This window comes from Rhamphochromis sp. 'chilingali' (genome assembly GCF_963969265.1).
Source record: "Rhamphochromis sp. 'chilingali' genome assembly, chromosome: 1".
NCBI lineage: Eukaryota > Metazoa > Chordata > Actinopteri > Cichliformes > Cichlidae > Rhamphochromis > Rhamphochromis sp. 'chilingali'.
Genome location: NC_137929.1, coordinates 38,067,541 through 38,088,191, shown reverse-complemented (window position 1 = coordinate 38,088,191; position 20,651 = coordinate 38,067,541). Strand labels below are relative to the sequence as shown.

At 40.3% G+C, this 20,651-nt stretch overlaps 1 protein-coding gene across 1 annotated transcript in view; it reads left to right on the top strand.

Moving 5' to 3' along the window:
- The first annotated feature begins 13,911 nt into the window (after positions 1-13,911).
- The window catches only part of rin1b (Ras and Rab interactor 1b), a 36,013-nt gene continuing 29,273 nt past the window's right edge, over positions 13,912-20,651 (top strand). Inside the window, exon 1 of the mRNA XM_080877533.1 lies at positions 13,912-13,983. The gene's annotated coding sequence lies outside the window, so the exon portion shown is untranslated. The remainder of the gene's footprint in view (positions 13,984-20,651) is intronic.

Here is a 20,651-nt window from a genome sequence, read left to right as displayed (position 1 = left end):
GTTAGCCACCTTGCCTCGCCACAGGACGGTATGTGGTTGAAACCTTCTGCTCGACCCAGGTCTGCCTGTGTGGACTTTGCTTGTTATCCCTGTCCCTGTGTGGGCTTCCTCTGGGCACCCCTGCTTCCTCCCACAGTCCACTTTGCTTGTTAGGTTAATAGGTGATTCTAAAGTGGCCGTAGGTGTAGACGTGATCCTGTGTGGTTGCCTGACATGTCTCTTTCCATTAACCCTGTGTCAGACTGGTGACTTACTAAAATTTTATTAGCATTTAATCAAGCTCTTTCCATTTTTTTTTTTTTTGCCTGGTTTATTATCAATGTCAAAATAATGTAGGCTAATACTTTATTGTATTACAACAGGGAAAATCTGGCAACATGCCAGATGCTTTGTCACCCCCCCAATCCACATACTGAGCATATCAAGTAATAGTCCTTATAGTTAGGTAGTTATAGGTATCCAGATAGTTAGTTAGTTTCCTATGGCCACATAAAGACACAGTTATAGTTAGTTAGTGATGTGATATAAGTTCTACATTCAGTTTAAACACAGTTCAAGTTGTCAAATGTCAGTTTAGTAAGTTAAACATGTTTATTATTATTATTATTTTATTGCTTCACATATGTAAAATATTACATCATTCATTAGATACAGAGGAAGGTAAATGTTGTTCAAAGTCACACATAAAGAACCAGAACCAAATGTTCACCTGTTTCAGAAAACTTCTGGAGCTTTTTGGCCATGTCGGCGACATAAAGCGCGGACTCTGGCGCCACCTGGCGGCCATTAGCAGAACCACACACCTTCACCTGTAAGAAGAAAAAAAAGAAAAAAAGATTGATGCAGCAGTCCAGAAATAGCTCTCACAAAAAAGCGCACAGTGCGTAAAAGTCCAGTTCCGGTTATGTGACGCTTCTCACAGCTTCTCCCATGGTCACACACACGCAGTTTTATAAAGAGCGGTGTTATTTCTGATCGTTTAGTCTCTGTGGGAAAATGCAAATTGTTTCAATTAGCATTTTCAGGACCTTTGTGCGCTTTCTCTTCCACCTGAACAGCGCGTTATATACTCAAGGGCTTCATTAGGGGAACAGAAGTGGGACGATTCGCTGCCTTTCTGCAGTAAAAAGTCTGTTTATAATATTTTTACGCTATTTTCTTGGTTATATCACAGATTTAAAAACGTGCCTTGTGTCCCCTAAAAGACAAATGATGTCGTCTTTTATAGTTTGCACTGGTGCTGTCTCCTTCTTGGAGTCCATCAACCTCATGAGAACATTACAAAAGGCTTAAAGTTTTGTGAGGCTCCTGCATTATTACACGGGAAACGCCCTCTATTAAATATCGTGTCCACTATGTCAAAAAAAAAAAAAAAGGAAAAAAAAAAAGTGGATTTACAAGCAGAATATTTTCCCTGGCATGGTGTGATTTGGATTGGTGTGAGTGAGTGAGTGTCAGAGTCAGGGAGGCGGGAGGGGGGCACACAGTGTGTCTCTGCTGTGACTGTGTATCACTTCAGATGCTCAGACAGAATTAAAAATGCGCTCCTCCGCCTTGTCGCCGGTGTTGAGCGCATTTTCTTGACAAGCCCGTGTTCCCACAGCATGGTGCTCGGACTCGGAGGCTCGGCACCCTCTTCGTACATAACCATTAAACTCTCGCGGACGCTTAATTAAGACAGCAGACTGCGCACAGCGCCCCGCAGCACCTGTTCCCACCTTCAGATAGAAGGTAAGTTTGTTTTTGTTTTTTTTGGAATCGAAATTTGCGTTAAAAAGAAAAATGAAAAAGGGAGACAGGTGTGACTGGCTGTGAAGATGCATAAAAATAAATAAATAAAAATAAGCCTGCGCGAAGTTGGAAAAAAAAAAGGAAGAGGTAGTTCCTGGAGAGTTGGCACATGCAGCACAGCTCCAGGCTCCAGTAGCTGTATTAATATTTTCTCCTCCCTTTTGAAGGTCCCCTTTCTCTTCTCAAGTTCAAAGCGCGTCGGCGTTTGTTGTTTAACGTAGTTTCCGGTCAGCAGGGGACGTCTCGGTAAACAATGCAGCTCGGTGATTCACGCGTGTGCGTCCCCTCGACATTAAAGTTTGTGCCAATTAATCAATTAGCGATTAGGACGGTCGGAAAGCGTTGGTGCAGGGGGGCGGGTGGGAGTGAGGCTGACGCACGACCCAAAGCTCAAAGTGGAGGTTTCATGAAATTAATATGGATGTTTTTTACATGATAATAACAGTTTGGGTGTAGGTGTTCATTATTCTCAGCCACAGGTCTGCACTGTGTACTTGGGCTGTTCCTCCTTCAACTTTACTGATGGTTTTTCCTTCTGTCTCTCAGTGGTTGTGCTGCAGATTTGTCTGTGTACAGCCTGAAGATTTCAAATTACCATATTACCTCAGACAAGCAGAAGTTCAGGGCGTTTTTTCCCCCAGATTTCCTCCAGCACCTAATCAAACCAGCCACCCACGAGAAGTAATGCAAATTTTCATCTCTGCAGGTTTTGGAGGTGAACTAATGACCATCCATCCACCCATCCATCCGCCTGGCTTTCTTTTCTTTTCTTTCTTTTTTTTGGTTGAACTGCACCTTCACGAGGCATGCCAGTGTTCAATTAGCCACTCAGACTTTTATTTTTGAAGTATCTTGATCTCCTGTCTCCCCTCAGAGGGCAAAGTGAATGTAATCTCACACCAATGGACTGTTACATAACTTTAAAACTGAAGTGCCATCCTGCCTGCGTAGGAGTAGATGTGATGTTCCCACTTCCTCGCTGTTGTTTTGCTCGTTAATTCTGAGAGGCGCATTACTGTAAGTGGCGTTTTGTGACTTTACATGACTGCTGTTTTTTTTTTTAAAAAAAATATAGTTTTTATTTATTTATTTTTTAAGACCCCCCACCCTTCTTTTAAATGCAGATGCAGATGAGGCCACGAGCATTACTGATTGCTTTGCGAGTCGTTGCTGTGATTATGCCGTCCTACCTACAAGAAGTCTGTGATTGCTGAATGGTGGACTGACATGTTGATTTTGACCAAATGTGTGCGTATATATTTATGTGTGTGTAGGGGGAGGGGGGCTGCTTTCTGCCCTGTGTTGTGTAGGAGGAGTGCGATCGCAGAGTGCCCAGGCATGACGCTCAGAGCTGTTGGACAGAGTTCAGTCCTTTGCTGAGCAGCCTGTCCTCTGTGCTGGAAACGGTGCGCAGACAGACACATTACAGTAACCTGACTCATGTATATGGCAGGCTTCCCCTCTTCACTGCTAAGAAATTGTGGCATCACCTTGAAACACAAGAGAGAAAAAACAGAAAAAAAGTGCTCACTCCTAAAGCAAACGTCCACCATTTTGAAAAGTCTGGCAGATATATAAGGATTGCTGGCACAGGAGACAGTTTCTCCACTGAGAGCAGTTTCTTACTCTTCAGTTAGAGGCTATTTTGGGCACCGAATCAAAACTTTATTAAAGATGTAATTAGTTTTTTGTTTTTTTTAGATAACAACCATTTCCCATCAGTGTGTCCCAGCAGTATAATCAAGTTAAGCTGCACTAACTTAGGATGTAAGACGCTCGCTTTCCAATGCGAACGCCTTCTCCAGTCAGCTTAAGTCAGATTAATTTAAATGCACAGTAGGGCAGGGCAGCACTTTACAGGAAAACAAATTGTCAGTAGCTACCAATGCTTCATACAATGTGATACGAGTAAAAAAAATTGCATTTTTTGTAAATATATGCAAAATGGGGAAAATACATACTCCTTCTTATCCAACCACGGTCGTGACGGTGCTGCTGGAGCTGTTGTTTTTATTGGAGAGGTGAGGTATCACCATGAATAGGTCGCCACCCCAACACCCTCAGGTCTTAACAGAGAGAACTTAAAGCACAACTATGATCATTTTGGTATGGAAACAGCAGATGTTTATGATAATATCTCCCTGGTATGGTTGCTGGTATAGCTCTCTGTTTATAGCTTCATATTAACCACAATAACAATAAACAGACACACAAACAAGAACACAGCTTCCAATCTCTTCTTAATAATTAGTGCCAATCATTTCTAGAAAAAACCTCTTTTTTTGCATCCATAAGCTCGAAGTTTCAACGGATCTTCTCAGAAGCTTGAGTCCCAATTTCCAGGTATTATCTCAAAACTTTGACTTGCTAACGCAAAACGTCTGAGTAAAAAACTTGAAATTAGATAATAACCTTAAATTATGACTTACAGATCCCAAAAAGTGTTTTAGTTTGTCAGCGGCAGAAACAAACTTCAAGTGAGAGTGGTCGGTGGTCGAAACACGTCTTTAATGATGTCATTGATCTTTATCGGTGTCAGTACTTCTCATTAAGGGTAGAGGGGAGGTCCCCAGATGTTGTCTTTATCAGTTAAGAATGATTGCTGCATTCGTAACGTTATGGTAAAGCTTCGCCTGCATCTAAAGAGGCAGCAGAAAATAACACACCTACATAACCACTTGAAAGAAACCATCACAGAAGTGATCACTTTTGTCGTACTGCACACGTGCACTCCTCTAACTCGCAAGCTAATATGTAGTATTAACAAGTAAAAGGTCACGGACACGTCACAAATTACAGAGTGCCTTTTGTATGATAAAAGATATATCCCCAAATTACCACCTCTATTGGTTTTAAGGTTGAAATTAATCAGTTCCAACTCAACAAGTTATTGACAGATGGAGCTCTGAAAAACAACACTCTGCGTTCGAAATACAAATACTCCAAAATCGATAAGACATGATGTGATCAGAAGCTCTGCACTGCCTCATATTCATTACCTCCTGTTTAAGACCACAGATCCCACCCTGTCTCCTCACTGTTAGGGTACCGCATGCACCACAGCACTTATGGAGTGGATGTAAAACAGCAGGATTTGGAGGATATCGTTTGGTTACTGTTTCATGCAGTGTAATTAAATTAGGAAGTGTGTTGTTATAGTCCTAATATAGGTGTGTTTCTTAGGCAACCTGACAGCTTTTTCCCTCATGTTTGAGCACGTCTGGTGGATAAATGCTCCAAGGTAGATGTTCAAAACGAGAGGTTTACGGCTTACGTACACTGACTCAACAAAACATCACAAAGTAAAAGATTTGAATTTGGTTTACGGATTAAAGACGGCGAGTTTGCTAAATCTGACTCCTTAAATATGTCAAAAAACATATAGTTGACTGTTTTATTTTTACGTTTATTGTGACAGCACTTTAAAAAAAAATCAGTAGGGGTTGTTTAATAGAGCAGAACTTGAAAACCAACAGATCTGGTTTGTCGTCCTCCTTCCCTGGCTTCTTCAGAGAGATTACAGTATTAATGCAGGCTTTTGTCCTCTTGTGGTCACTCTAACACAATCTGAAAATGAAAGATGAAAGTGATCCCTCTTTGTCGTTGTCAAGTCCGCGCTCGTGAGATTAAATCCACGGTAGATATCGCAGGAAAGCCGGGGAATTTAAATACTAACCAAATGTATGGACGCATATACACGCACTAAAGTCTTATCAGCAAACTAGTAGTTTAGGAAACATTTTTAGTCCTAACTCTAACATGATCGTCTAGTTTGAGGTTTCTTTGGAGGAAAGTGTTTGATAGAATAAAACTAAACTTTAAAGTTCCTAATCAAAGTCTTAAAAAGCTGCTAAAACTGATATTAGCACAAAGTCTACGAGATGCTATATCTACTCAATCAATATCTTCTCCAAAGACCCCTGACAAAACTCAACTTTTAGAGATATTATTCACTCCCGCTTATGGAAAAACCTCTGACATTACCTAACAGTCCTTTACAAAAATACCATTTTGTATGAAGAGCTCCTCATGCGTCATTAGTTACACTGTGAATCACGCAGTCATGCAGAGGTCAAGCAACACCAGAAAAAAGGAGGAACTGCGATGCTGAAAAGACTTTTGTTAAGGGTATGGATCCTATTGTTTCCAAGCACATTTTGGATCACAGCTTTAACCGCAGTCGGGATAAAGAGAGATTAAGAAGGAGAGGAGAGGTGTTTCGCCTTGTTTTTGCTGAAAGCGGTGTGAGAAAATCTGGCAGTCGCGTGGTGAGATTCCAGTTGTTATGTGTTTTTGAGAAGTGACAACGGCAAAGTGACAGCATCTTGAAGAAAGTTGGTTTCCAGTTTTCGTGGGAGACAAGTGAATGTGGCCGGGCTGTTATCTTGGCAACTTTTCCAGCTCTTATTATGAGGAAAATGCAAGATTCAGTGACCTGTTCAGATGGACAACTTTGGCACTCCAAATCGAGTACAGGCTTTCCAGATAAGCTCCAAAACACGGTGGGAAAAAGACACAGTAAATAAGATTTGCAGTAAATTAAAACCTCAGTCAAAACTTTATCCACTGATTATTTGTATATAAATAATAATAGTCACTGCTCACAAATAGTCCACATTTTTAGACTTTCTCAAAGCTGATGACGACCACTTACTTTGTTTTGTTGTGGGACCACAGACTGTATTTAAAAATAGATGAGGCCACTGTGACGCCACCTACTGCCTTGTGAAGAAAAATACGTTTTCTGGGGGACTAGAAGCTAACATTCTGAAGACAGAATTTTATTTTTTTTTTACTTTTTTTTTTTACATTTTACAAAAATTCTGACAGTTTTGAGACATATTTGCAGACACTGAAGTTAAGATAGCAAACAGAAATATTGGAATGTCTCCTTGTTCGTGATTTTTTTCTTTTGTGTTTTGTTTGTTTTTGTGCACAGCCAGGATTGTTGGTTGGCATCTCTGACTGGCTTTTCCCGTGCTGCGTCACATATTTGGATGAGTGGTTTGAATATGAATTTACCTGCTAATACTATCAAGCTTAGTTAGCAAGGTGCATGGATAGCTCATGAGTCACTCAGAAAAAAGCAGCATACATGTCTAATGTGGGCTCCAGCACGTTTTCTTTGTGGACCAGCTGAAGTCAGCTGACTGCTGGCTCTGAGGTTTCCTCCTCTTCCTGGATTCACCCAGCTGCATCCTACACTATATGAGTAGATGTTATATGAGGCATCATGAATGCTTTCCAAATCCTAACTATTAAAAAGACAGCAAAAGGGTGAAATATCAGCTAAAATTCACATTGATGACTCCTACCAAAGTTCTTCTGGAAGCAGGTCCTGTTACTTTTAAACAAATTTAAAACAAATTTTAAAGTATTATTAAATTAAACTTTAAATTTAAACCAGGATATTAAAAAATGCACAGATTCACTCATATCTGATTAAAAACATCTTTTAAAAGTTTGCTTACTTTTACCACAAATAAGACTTTAGGAGGTTTTTCCTCTTTAAGCTTAACCGCTACTGATAAAAATGCTTTCAGTAAAGGTTCGATTTTATTGGTTTAGTTTTGAGCTCTTTGATTGGTCCTTCTTGGGTTTATTGGCCAATAGCTGTTCTTCTACAGCATTATGCAGCGTGGTCAACACTTAGTGGATTGACAGTAGCTAAAGTCTGTTCTGAGGATGCGTAAATGCACTCACGTAAGTTTATTCATTTGTTATTTATAATCAATATTAGAGAGTACTAGATATCAATAGCTTTATTTGTTGTGTATATTTTTTCTTAAATTGCTAATGTCTAAACTTGCTAGTCTGGGTGGTATGCTAACCACCGCTTGGTCAGTCAAATTAATGTGCACATTTCTGAAGAACATTTATATTATTTATATGTAAATAGTCTATAAATACTGTTTACATGTGCACAAGCATTCAAATAACATATTAGAATATTGTAGTTACGAAATAAACATTTAGGATTACTTTAGGTTAAAGTTTATTTGTATTTAGAAAATGCTTTCTATGGGCCTTTGGTGCCCTCTGGTGACACATGCAAAATAGATTGGTCACCTGGGAAACGGATGTACTTTATTGTTTGGTCGTTTTTGTTCTTTATTTGTGGCCAGAATACACATATAGTACCATTGTGTACTACATGCTTGTAGTGGTTTTAATTATTTGAACTTTCAAGGCATCCCTCCTGTTGCAAAATTCTCACACAAAATTTTATTCCAAATTATTTTAGTGCCGTTTCTGTTTCTTTCAATGTCTCTCATAGTAGCCAGGAACTAACCTGCCAGTTACCAAGGATACCACAACCTGCCCTGCAGCCGTTTAACATCAATCACTATAAAATGTACCACAATATTGTATACAATATGAAAAAAACTCAACTCCAGCAGCACATCACATTATGTAAGCTTTAAATTTCCTATTTAAATGTTTCTTCTTACTTTCCTGTCCTCTTCTCCCACACTTCCACATCTTTTTCCACCTCCGACAGTTTTACACATTAACATGTTGTTTCTGTTTTTCTGTCCCTGTGAAATACAGTATCTGTACCTTTAGCTAGTAGACACATTGTGTCAAACTGCACAGAACAAAAATGCTTACTTGAAAGTATTTTTGTATCGTAAACTGTAAGATTTAAATACTCATTAGCTGAAGGTGCTGGAACACTGGCCCACTTTATCCCATGTGTGTACCCACCGACACAGATAGCTGCTAATTAGTGCTATGTTGTCTTTCAGCTGCTCCCTTATTAGCAAGCAGTGTTGGGGTTGTTATTCAGTAAAGGTTATGTATTTCACATTAGTCACTGCTTTTCTTGAAAGTAATGCAGTACATTACTTAACTATTCCACAGAAAAAAAGTAATTTGTTACATTACTTGCTAATTAGTTTTCACGTTACTCTGTAACATGGCTTAAATGCGTCATCACATAAAAACCAGTTAACAATATAAACCTGGGGCCACTATCCCGCACACCAACACAAACGGTTATCCTAATGAGCACATATGCTGTCTGTGAAAATGCAGTAATGAGTAAATCTAACTGTAATGTGATTATTGAATTGAAAACGTGTTACTGAAAAATGTAATGGGAATATTCTTAAAGGCACCAACACCAAAAATATGTGAATTTCACCGACTTAAAATAACATAGGTGAGAGCCTAGCAGAGAGCTAGCATGACAGCCCCCTGTGTTAGCCTCCACCTCTCTAATAATGATAACTTTCAGCCTTTCAAACAAACATGACTCCTTGTACAGTTGATATAGAGGGAAACATTTGCTCTCAAAGTGAACTCAAGTTTTGGCATGTCCACACTGGCTTTATTTTTCTGCCCCAGCAGCTGCTGCTTGGCACTACTGTGCGAGTTACTATCCGGTTGTTAAGTGATGACGTGACGAATCCTACTTCCGGGTCTAAAGTAGTCTGCGTGTCTAGTCTGGCTTTTGTGTTGTTAACATGTTTAATGTTTTGTATTTTCTTCTATTTAATCTCAAAAAGCTCCTAAAACAGTCAGTGATCACTGTTGACCTCCCTCGGCTTTTATTACCACTAATCATTTATTTAAGCTCAGTTTTTAAAACCTTAGGATGTAACAGCCCAGCCCATGCAGCAGTATATGAATGACTAACCTCGTATTGTGGATGGATTATCTCAGTTGTTCTCCTGGCTGAAGTTTGGTCCTTTTACAGCATCCTGCCATGCGATTACATTTGTTCCTGACCACCGAGAACACTCACGTTAACTTTTATCGAGTGGAAAAAAAAGTTAGCTTGTTTATATTATGCTAACATAGCTGTGTCGCTAGCGGTCACGTAGCACATCATTATATACCAGCTAGCCCAACTTCAGTAACCCTACAAACGTCACTGCTGTTTAGTTTTCTGTCTTCATTTATGTTGGAAGTGATAACAGAGCTGTACGTTTTAATTTGTTTCCAAAACCCCACAGTCAGGACATGCTATATTGTATTTAGATAAAAGCTAGCGAGCTAACTTCCTGCTAACTTCCCGTTAAATGTCATAAATTCCGTTTTCATGGATGCCTGGATGTTAAACTCAATTGTTACACCTGGTAGAGCAGAACGCTGATCATTTTATTAAAGATGAAAGACTTTAGACAGTTTTTCAACTCTCAGTAATGCCATAGTGATCGTTTGATATATGGACCTGCAGCAGAGTTTAGGCCCAGACACGGCTAGTGACGTCAGACTTAACGACTGGATAGCTAATAGTTTAGCTAACACGTCCATCATTCCATTCAACAGGCAGCTCTATCATTCAGCTGGTGTTTCTGTTCACCTGCTGAATTTAGCGCTAACATTCACATACTTTCAGCTCTGCTTTTAGTCACTCCTGAGAAAATATCTGTATCTTTAGCTGCTAACCCGCGCAAGATGTTCATCAGCAAGCTGCTGTTTCGTATTCAGTACGTGCTTTTCAGAGTTTTTTCTTTTTCAGGGTTAATGACTGCAGTAAATTTGTACTATAATTATACTCCTAATGTTTTTTCAGTCTAAATGTGCTTTTATAGATAGTTTTAATAGGAGGACTTCAATACTGTGGATTATTTTTTTCATTTCTTATGTTTAAATCACGGTTCACTTTATTTCTCTGTCTGAATGGGCATACTTATCCAATTTGGGATCCGTATCAAATCTAAAAATATCCTATATTAGATTTACACCTCATAATAACTGCAGTCTCCACACCTCATATTTGCTCTTTTCAGTGCTAAACACGCAATTATTCACGCCAAATTATCCTGAATTCAAATAATCATAAGATTTTAACATGCATTATATACCTAAAGCTGCCATTAACAAAAGCTGAATGATTATAGGTTGCAGGCTGACCTCTGTGTCACACTATGGAGCAAAAATGGAACAGTTAAATGATTTGACATCATAATGGATCACATTTAGCTTTTCTCTCATTACACACACACACAGACACGCATCTCTGGTCTGACAGAACTATTTGTGATAATGCTCCTTCTGAATCACCACATCAGTTAACCGATATGCTTCTAAAATTATGAAAATTCACAGTTATGCTAACAGTCCTTCTTCTCTCCTACAGCCCAAGTGTTGCTTCTGACTCATACTAATGCCTTTGTACTACTTCGTCATGCACACACACATACACACAACACTGCTCTCACTTCCTTGTCACTGGCCCTGAGTGCCTTTGCTATGCCGCTTATGCAGCAGGCATCAAAACGGACACCTGTCATCAGTCAGCAGGCCCCCGTGCCCACTGTTGCCCCCTGTGGATACTTATAGCCCACTGCAATTATGTTGTTCCATTAGTCATCCTACGCATGCAGTGATGGGCTGCTGGCTATACTTATCCACTGTCATGGTCACTCTTATGCAAATGAGAGATTTTACAGACTGATGAGAGAGTGGCTGGCGTCAAAGCAAGAATTTATGCTGAACCTTAAGTACACAGTTGTTAGTCTGATTTCTGTTTGAGTTTAGAACTACCTCTGCTTGACATGTTAAGGCTTCAACTATTATGAAGTTAGAGCTGGCGTATACTGTGTATATAACAGTGTGTAGTTACATTCAAGTAGATAGACCACTGGCCACTGTTCATAAATCCAGCAATGTGGCCGCCATATTGATCAGAAATAACAAATATAAATTCATCGCAATATATTAATGCCTGTACACATTTTTCCTGCCACCATCCTCTTCAGAGTAGGAAAAACTTTTCTGCTGCAGCAGCAAGACACATTGTCTGAAATGACAAGAGAAGATGTGTTGTGGTGACAGTGGGTTGCAAAGAGGCTTGCAATAGGCAGCAACTGATGTGAGCTAAAAAGACTCAAATAGCATGTTCTACGCTACATTTGCCAACTGCACAATGCATATCAGCTGAACCTACAGCTGATTTGGGTTAGCACTGAGATCAGCTGATCTGCTGAGCGTGCATTTGAGCCTGACTTGCTGGAGTGAATGCTATACAGGTGAGAACAGCTATTAGGCCTATGAATTTTAAAGTTTTTGTCAAAAGTCATTTTTAACAGTTAAGGGATGGTCGACATAGTATTTCTAAACATTCTACTTTTCTTTAAGCATTTCAAAGAATGAATGAATATTTTTTTCTACACAATTACAGAAAAAATGAGAGGTTTATTGTAGAGATGGCACGATACCACTTTTTTATGTCCGATACCGATACCGATATCATAAATTTGGATATCTGCCGATACCAATATGAATCCGATATAGTGTTTTTTAATCAACAAAACTGTTTTTTAAAATATCTTGCTGCATTTTGCAAGTCTGCAAGTTCATACTCAAGTTTAAAACAACAACTACACTAAAGCTATTTTGTTATACCTGTATACAAAAAAAATATTTCATAGTTCAGCAATACTGATCAATCTAATAAACTTAGACCTACACCATCCTCCCTATTCTGGTATTTTAAAGAGTACTTAGCGTAAATATTAAGCAACCTAACTAATAGGGTTCCAACTCCCAGCAACAACAAAAATAAATAAATAAATAAAAAATAGGGAACCACCCCTCACGCTCCACCTCATGATGCTTAATCAACGTAATCAACCTTAATTTGATGCAGTGTGAAAAAAAATGCACAGAAATCAATTATTTTTCAAGAAATATTAAATAGATTCAACATCTTTCTTCAACAAAATTGCAGACTGCACAGATGGTACCTTCCCAAAGGAAAATGTACTATAGCTTACTAGGGTATATATATTAGACTTAATAGTCACTATATACAGTAATTGACTTCTATTCATTTTACATCAAATTAAAACTTTGGGTGTCAGATAATTATTTATTAAAAGCTAGACATTTTAAATGAGAATAAGAAAGAAAAGTATGTCTTTGTGCCCCCTTTTCCCAGTTAATGCCCTATCGGCCCCCCTGGCTAAACTTTGCTAGATCCGCCCCTGCACAGTTACCAGCCGTCAGCTACGTAGAAAAAGATCCTGGTGTAGAAAGTAATATTAAATAAATTGTAACAACAGCTTATCAAGCTTAAACGTTCTGCTGTTGTTCAGCCGCTGGTTTCCTCTTTCTGGCGCAAAGTGGACCAAAAACAAACAAGAGAGACGGACTCACGACAGAAAAGCCGATCAGCTGATCATTAGCAGTTTCACGATTGAAGTAGCAGCCGGAGAGCGAGAGGCAGTGGCTCGTTAAGCTTAACGTGGGAATGCTTTACAAACATTCAGAGATGGACTTACACACTTGCTTTACTTCTCTCGGGGATAACTTTGTCGGAGATGAAATGCCAGGTTGCTAGCGAAGCTCCACATGCTATCCAGACCACCGACAGGTCCCGCATGCCACAGCTGCTCTATCACGTGATGCATACTGCTCCGACATTCTGAGGCGAGTTACGGCGTGTTGCAAGTTTTGTGAGGTGCTTTCGTGATATTTAATGGATCGGATTACATTTTTTATTTTTCTCCGATATCCGATCCAGTAATTTAGGTCAGTATCGGACCGATACCGATACGTAATATCGGATCGGTCCATCTCTAGTTTATTGAGCCATAGCACAAACCTCTACTGTGCAATGATGTGGTTTAACTTTGTAAAATCAAACTAAAAGTAAGGCTTATCTTTTATTTAACACACAGTATAAAAACTCCAGCATGGGTTTGAGCTATTTCTTGAAAACGCATCATGTCAAAAGCAAAAGAAGTCAGTTTAGACAGTTTAAACCTGGCAGAGGTGGGAAGACAAAGATTTCAAAGACTCTGGAAAGAAAACGATTGACTACTGTCTGATTAAAGGACCACCTGGAGACATTATGTACACTGGAAGTGTGGCACAAGATTTCAGATGACCCAAAAACTAGGTCTCTTTGGCCACAGAGATGCTGCTTATGTTTGGAGAAAGAAGAGAGAGGAAAACAACTCCACAGTGAAACATGGTGGAGTATTATGTTGTGGGGATGCTTCAGAAGATCTGGTACCAGGAATCTTGTCAAGATGGAAGGAATCATGATGAAAGAAGGATATGTGAAGCTTCAGAAAGAAAAACCCATGAAACAAGAATGGCCTGGGATTGCTGAGGAGACATAAGTGATACTTACTGAAAACTACAACAAACGACTGCAGGCTGTTATCCAGCAAAAACAACGCACAACTGACTTTCAGCATCAGGGAGGTCAAATGGGGAACGTAAAGTAATGTAAGTATCTATAATAAAACTAGGATGTTTGGAAAAGCTGTGTTAAAAGTTCCTTGCTCTGTTTAACAGAACTTGGGAAAAATACATTTTCTGTATGTGATTAATAAATGTGCACAATAACCTGTTAATTCTTATTATTAGTCATGTTAATTTGTCGATGGTAAGCTGCTATAAATGTGCAGAAATCTGTGCATCCTGTGGATTTCTCAGAGCTGCAACATCAGCGTATATCCATGAAATGTTATGTCCCTGCCAAATGTAAAATCTGTAGAAGATGATTTTTTTTTAAAAGTGAATTTCCAGCGCCTGCTTATCAAAGACTCCAGATGGAAACACCGTATGTAGGATGTAACAATGAGCAAAGTGCACGGCACTGCTATCTGCTTTCAGCATTACTATCACTGCATGTTTATTGGCTGGGGTTTACATTTGTGAGAACTCGGTGGATTTCACTCGGTGTGGCAGAAGCTGAAGCTGCATCAGCTCAGTGAAAAGTGGGTGGGTTGTTGAGATTTAAGTTTCCGCCTCGTTCCTCCTCTGCTGCCGTCTCAGGAGCCTCTCTAACTTTCCCTGGACTTATTGCATTAGGGTTTGTTTTTTCCCCTGTGAGTAGCTGGCAAAATGCGAAGTACTGTACGGATGATTTAGAATTTTCTTTGACGTTTTTGACAGTGCATCAATCACCAGCAGCATTTCCCATCTCATTATTTGGGATAACTGATCAGGCTTGCAGATCACAGCTTGCAGATGTGTAAATCGTGAAGGTTTCTGCTTAACTGGACGCCTGCGCTGCTTTGCTATTACTGCCTCTGTCATTATATGGCTACATCCACCTACACATAAAACTCAGCTGAAAACAAGTTTATGAGTGTTCTCTGGAGGCTGCTGAAATGAATGCTGGGAAATGCAGGAGTGTGAAGCAGGAGGGAGAATAAAGGGGCAGCATGCAACAATCTGGGACAGCCTGATTTCACATTTCAGGAGGGCTTTTTTTGGTTATTACTTATGTTACATTACATTAAGTTTTTATCGCACATTCTGTTATTTATTTTTAAATCTTCTCCCTCCTTGTGACTGCAAAACACTAGGCTTTCTTTGATGGATTACTTGTTGTGTCTCAGGTAGGTCTAAAGTTCATCCGTACTGGAACCGAAGGTAATTTGTCAAAGCAAACACTTGGGGTTTGCTGCAAGAAAGGATGCACAAGTTTTAGTTAATCAAATATGTCAGCGGTCTCCAACCTTTTTTGCGCCACAGACCAGTTTATGTCTGACAATATTTTCATGGACTGGCCTTTAAGGTGTCGCGGATAAATACAACAAAATAAAACCGGTACCTAAAAAAAGAAGATTTATTCATAACACTCGGGAAAAGACCCAGGGACACCGACGATAACGCTAAAAGCGATTTAAAAAAAGCAGAGCACTGGATGTTTTTTCTGCAGTGAACTGCAACACAAACTCGCTATTCACCACTAATGCGACTATAGATGTGCCACGTCACGTGGATGTGGTTCAGGAGGTTGGTAGCTCAAGAGATATTTTGAGCTTTGTAACATGGTGTGTTATCCTGCTGGATGACACACTGTGGTCATAAACAGATGGATGTGGTCAGCAGCAATACTCAGGCAGGCTGTGGTGTTACTGAGGCAGGATTCTTATTTGCACTAAAGTATATCAAGATAACATCCCCTACACCTTGCACCACCTCTACCACCAGCAGCCTGAACTGTTGATGATGTGGGATTATTTTATTTTCAGATTTATATTTCAAATGAACATGAATCTAGATGAAATGTAGATTTGTTTTCAATATCTAATAATGGTGTAAAACAATAGTTGTATGACATGTTTAAAGGGTAATGAGTCCATTCACATTGAGTAAATGTGTTATGCACAGCCCTAGCCACTCTTAGATCCAATGGCGCTGTTCATCTGCAGATCAGCTGTACTCTAGACCAGTGGTGTTGGTGAGGGGTGGGGGTGGGCGGGTAGAGGCTCCAGAAGACCAATCATATTTCATGGCTGTAGAACCAGTAGTTGCCTTGCACACCTGACAATACTCTTCTTCCTCACATGCATGACACAGCAGAGCTTTTTGGGTTCATTGTCTGTGAAGTCTTCAAATAAGCTCGATCCCTTGGGGGCGCCACTGTGCTTCTGTGCATCCTGAGTGGACGCTGCTGTGGAGGTGGACAAACTGCATCCTGCAAATCTGGACGCCATGATGTTGACCATCTGCATGAAGCTGAGCTTCTAGCATAGCAGCTGGTCACTGTTAGCAATCTCTTTCATCCCCCACAATGTGACTTACTCACATTCAGCCCTAAAAGCCGTTTTTCTCTCAAGTCCTGAGTTGTTGTCCAGTGACAGACAGGTGGTGATGTAATCTCTGTACACCATTTATGATGCACCACTGCCTATAAAATCTAAACAAAACACTGATACCTATTGCACCTGCTGTGTTTTCTCACATCTGTTGTAAAATCGTCCTTTGTCAGGGTTTGAGTCACTCCGTCAGCCCGTCATCGCTCGCAGTCCTTCTGTGCAGCATCGCGCTCATGCTCGGATTTCTTTCAAAATTTATCATCTCCTCTCCAAAAGGTGTAGCCAGGTTTTCTCCAGCAGTCAGTCATTATTTGCACAATAAAATCTGATGTTTCCTGCTCAAATTACCCACCAACAGCCTGCTGCTTCTCCTTTTCCCCCCTCTGTAGCACTCACTCCAGTTTTGACTGTACAAGCTCTTCTCCCCTCTACCTTTTTCCCAGAAGAGGAACATAATTTAAGGTTCTCTAAAAATCCTCAACAACTCCCCACTGAATCGCACTACTGGGCTCAGCACTCCTTCCCTCCTCCTCCTCTCCCCATCCCGCTTCAGTCAAACCTTGCCCTAACTGTCTCTTCATCTACTTCTTGTTAAGTGCTGAGTGCGATCAGCAGCATCAGACTTTATGCTCTACCCCGCTGGGCTCCCACTGCTGCTGCTTATGCTGCAGCTGCTGCCCTCAGGTGCAAAAACACCTTGTTAGATATACAGCGTGCGTCGTCTCCTTCTGCTTATTACATTTCCAGTCTGCCAGCTCGCAGCGCTGCGGGCCCACCGATGTTGTGATTTCCTTATCCAAGCTTTAATTTGCAGTGCCGACTTTTCTCTCTTCTCTTTTCATCGTTTTATCTTTTATCTTTCTTTTGTGTTTCTCCCTCTCTGTTTCTCTGAGGGAATTACATAAGACTTTCTGTGTGTGTGTGTGTGTGTGTGTGTGTGTGTGTGTGTGTGTGTGTGTGTGTGTGTGTGTGTGTGTGTGTGTGGGCAGCACTGCATTTTATGTAAGGTGGACCTGGAGATGGCTAGCAAAACATTTGTGTCTTGCTCTCTCATTCTCTCTCTGCTTGTCTTGTGGCCTTGTGTGTGTGTGTGCGTGTGTGTGTTCGGGTCATCGGACTGTGGTTGACTCCAGATACACAATGATGTGACTCTCCAAGCCCACTCAGAGTCGTAAAAACACGCACATATACACACAAAACACGTATTTTAAATTGTAATTATTCATTAAGCAGCTTGATATATGACTTGTACTTTTACAGTGATGCTGCTTGTTGACTTGTGACGCACATGTAAAGTGTGTCTGAGTTTTTTTATTTTTTTGAAGGATAAAGATTCATCCTTTGTTTTATTCATTTAAAACTGCCTGTCGTCAGGCTTGCCAGGATAACAGTGGCAGATTTGCAGCTTCACAATTCAGTATTTTCTGAAACAATAGCTACTCGAAGTAAACAAAAGCAGTCTTTGTATTTCAAGCCAACAAGAAGGGATTTTCTTGATTGAAATTAGGTTTGAAATTTATGACAGTGGACATTTAGCCATGGCCGATGGCCGACCACGGCTCGATGAAACAGGGAATATCAAGAAATAGCAGATTTTATTAACTTCAGCTTTGGCTAATGATGGGAAGCTAGCTCAAACCTTAAGATCAGGCTATGTTATAGGGCATAGACTGCAGAAGGACATAGACCAGGGGTTTGAGGAGTAAAGTAAACAGTGGAGGTACTTAGGGCTGGGCGATATATCGAGTTTTTTAAAAATATCGATATATTTTCATACGAGATATAAGATGTGACAATATCGTTTATATCGATATAGTCTATGTTACGTTATAATTATACTTGTGGAGCCGCAGATTTGCCTCTCTTTCGTCCACTTTTGTGGACTCCTTCACTGAACACAACTCCGCCTCCCCCATAGCTTCACCTGACAATGACAAGGCAATGACAAGATGAAAGCGGAAAATCTCCGTTAGCGAGTTACCGCGGATGGCCCCGTGCGTGGGGCTGGACGGCGTCAACGTGTTAGCGAGCTAACCGCGCTAACGACATGCAGCCCGGAGGGGCTGCACGGCCTAAAATCCTTTCATTTTCTCAAAACTCGACAGTGCGCCTTATGTATGAATTCTGGTTGTGCTTACTGACCACGAACCGATTTTATGTGGTACACAGCGCTCAGCAATCTGTCAAAAAATGTTTTAATATGACTTTGCTAAGCTACGGAGCTGCACGGCTTGATGTCGGAGGATTACGGCTACCGGGGAGGAGCCTCGCGGAGTGATACGTACTGTGTGTGTATAAGGACCACAAATGGCACCTGTTCAGAGACGTGGTGCAGCTGTGAAATCTGTCTCTTTGTTATTATGCTCAGCGTCTATTAGTTTACATTTTGACTGCCCAATTGTGAGCTTTTTGTTATGCACAAAAACAACATTTTCTTTTATTTATGGACCATGATTATTTAATAAATGCTGATAATTTATTTTTGAGTAATTTCTTCATGTACATCTATGCTGTATGTAAATAAAAGTGCCCGTGTGACATCTGGGACACAGTGTGACTAAGAACTCTCTTTTTGTTCTTAACTTATGGCTTAAAAAAAAAAAAAATCGAGATATATATCTTATATCGCCATCCAGCTAAAAAATATCGAGATATGAATTTTGGGTCATATCGCCCAGCCCTAGAGGTACTTACACCTGCATTTTCCCAACACCCACAAGGGGCAACACCTCTGGTTGCAAAAGACAATGTTATTACTATTTATTGTGTTTTGTCTGATTCAAGCTGATGTTGCCATCCCTATATTGGTATTTTGGATGTGATAAATGAGGGGCGGATCCTACTGTGAAACCATATGTATGAGGACATCCTGGATAATCCTCCTTTCTGAAACTTGTGGCCAAATTTTCCAAAATTGATTTCATGTATATTATTCTATAAGACCCAAATAAGCAATTAAGAGCATTAAGTCATCAGGGAAGTGCTTAAAGCAGTCAGGTCTGAGGTCGGTTTTCACTTCTATGGAGCCAGAACTGTTTGTAGTCACAGGTATTTTGGCCTCCTTTAACAAATAAGAGGAATCCAAGTTTAAGGCTTTTTACCCTCCCGCGCTGTTCGCCGTATTGGGTGGCAGATCTCCGCCAGCGTAATCGATCAGCTACAGCTCCTTCGGCCTCACCCCATGCTATGTCTTAGATGTGTAAATCATCAACGAAAGTCCTTCGCCATGTTGTACGGGGGCGGTCTGGTTTGCTTGGGCAGTCTTGGGCAGTTAGCGCGGGAGTTGGCGTAAAATGTGACGTCCAAAGTGCATACATTGCTCAGTCACAATGTCACAGAGGGGACGTGTGGCAGTCCAGTGGTGGACGTCTTAATTCGTGACATGGTCTTGGTAAGAGACCTGCAAGATCCGTCTTAGCCATCGATGTTGGGCCTCATTGAGTCTATTGGGGATTTTGGCTGATGTTTTCCACGACTCACGAGCTTTAAGGCACTCGGCTTTAATTTTCTTACTGGTATCTACATTTAAAATGACCAGTAAATGATCATTTAAAAAGTAAAAAAGAGTCAAGACTTTTAGTACTTAAATGCAGTACTTTAATCTGTTGCATTCCCACCATCTTCTTTATGAGACAGGACAGCTGAGGTGCTGCTGCCACATCAAATATTTGGTAAGCCGTTTTTTTTAACATTAACAAACATGAAACATGGTGAAAAAGATTTTTGATTAAAGCGCACCACTTTTAAAGACACATGGACGCAATATATGTGGAAAGGTCTTTTAAAATTACCCACACAGAATGAAAGAAGTCTGTATTTTTAAGATAGTTGAGATAATAAAGCATGTTTTCTTTGATTTTATGGTCAGCAGCTCAACTCTTGGATCTGACCTCTGCAACAAGTGGCTTTCTTTATTTAAATTAAATTTGTAACCCTACAATAACAACTCAACTAAGTAATACTAACAGGTGTTGGAAAACTAGCATTCTGGGTTTAAAAGGCTAAAGAAGAACAACAACACACTTAAAACTGTCCTCTTACATAGAGAAAGCATCTTATATAGGTGGCTATTATCATAAAACACAGACCCTAATGTGACTGATATGTGCTGCACTTGTTTCCTAACCTTTCCTGTGCTATCTACAGTTAATGGTCCTGCAGGGTGCAGACTGGGAACTTGTTTCTCCTGGAGGAGGGGAGGGTTATGTAATAGGTGACAGGAGGTGATGAAAAATGTGAAAATTTCAAATGCGATACTGAAAGGAAAACAATATTCATAATGCTTTTACTAATATCGTTGAAACAGATCGTGTGTGAGCTGTGCTTCGGCGGTCTGATGTA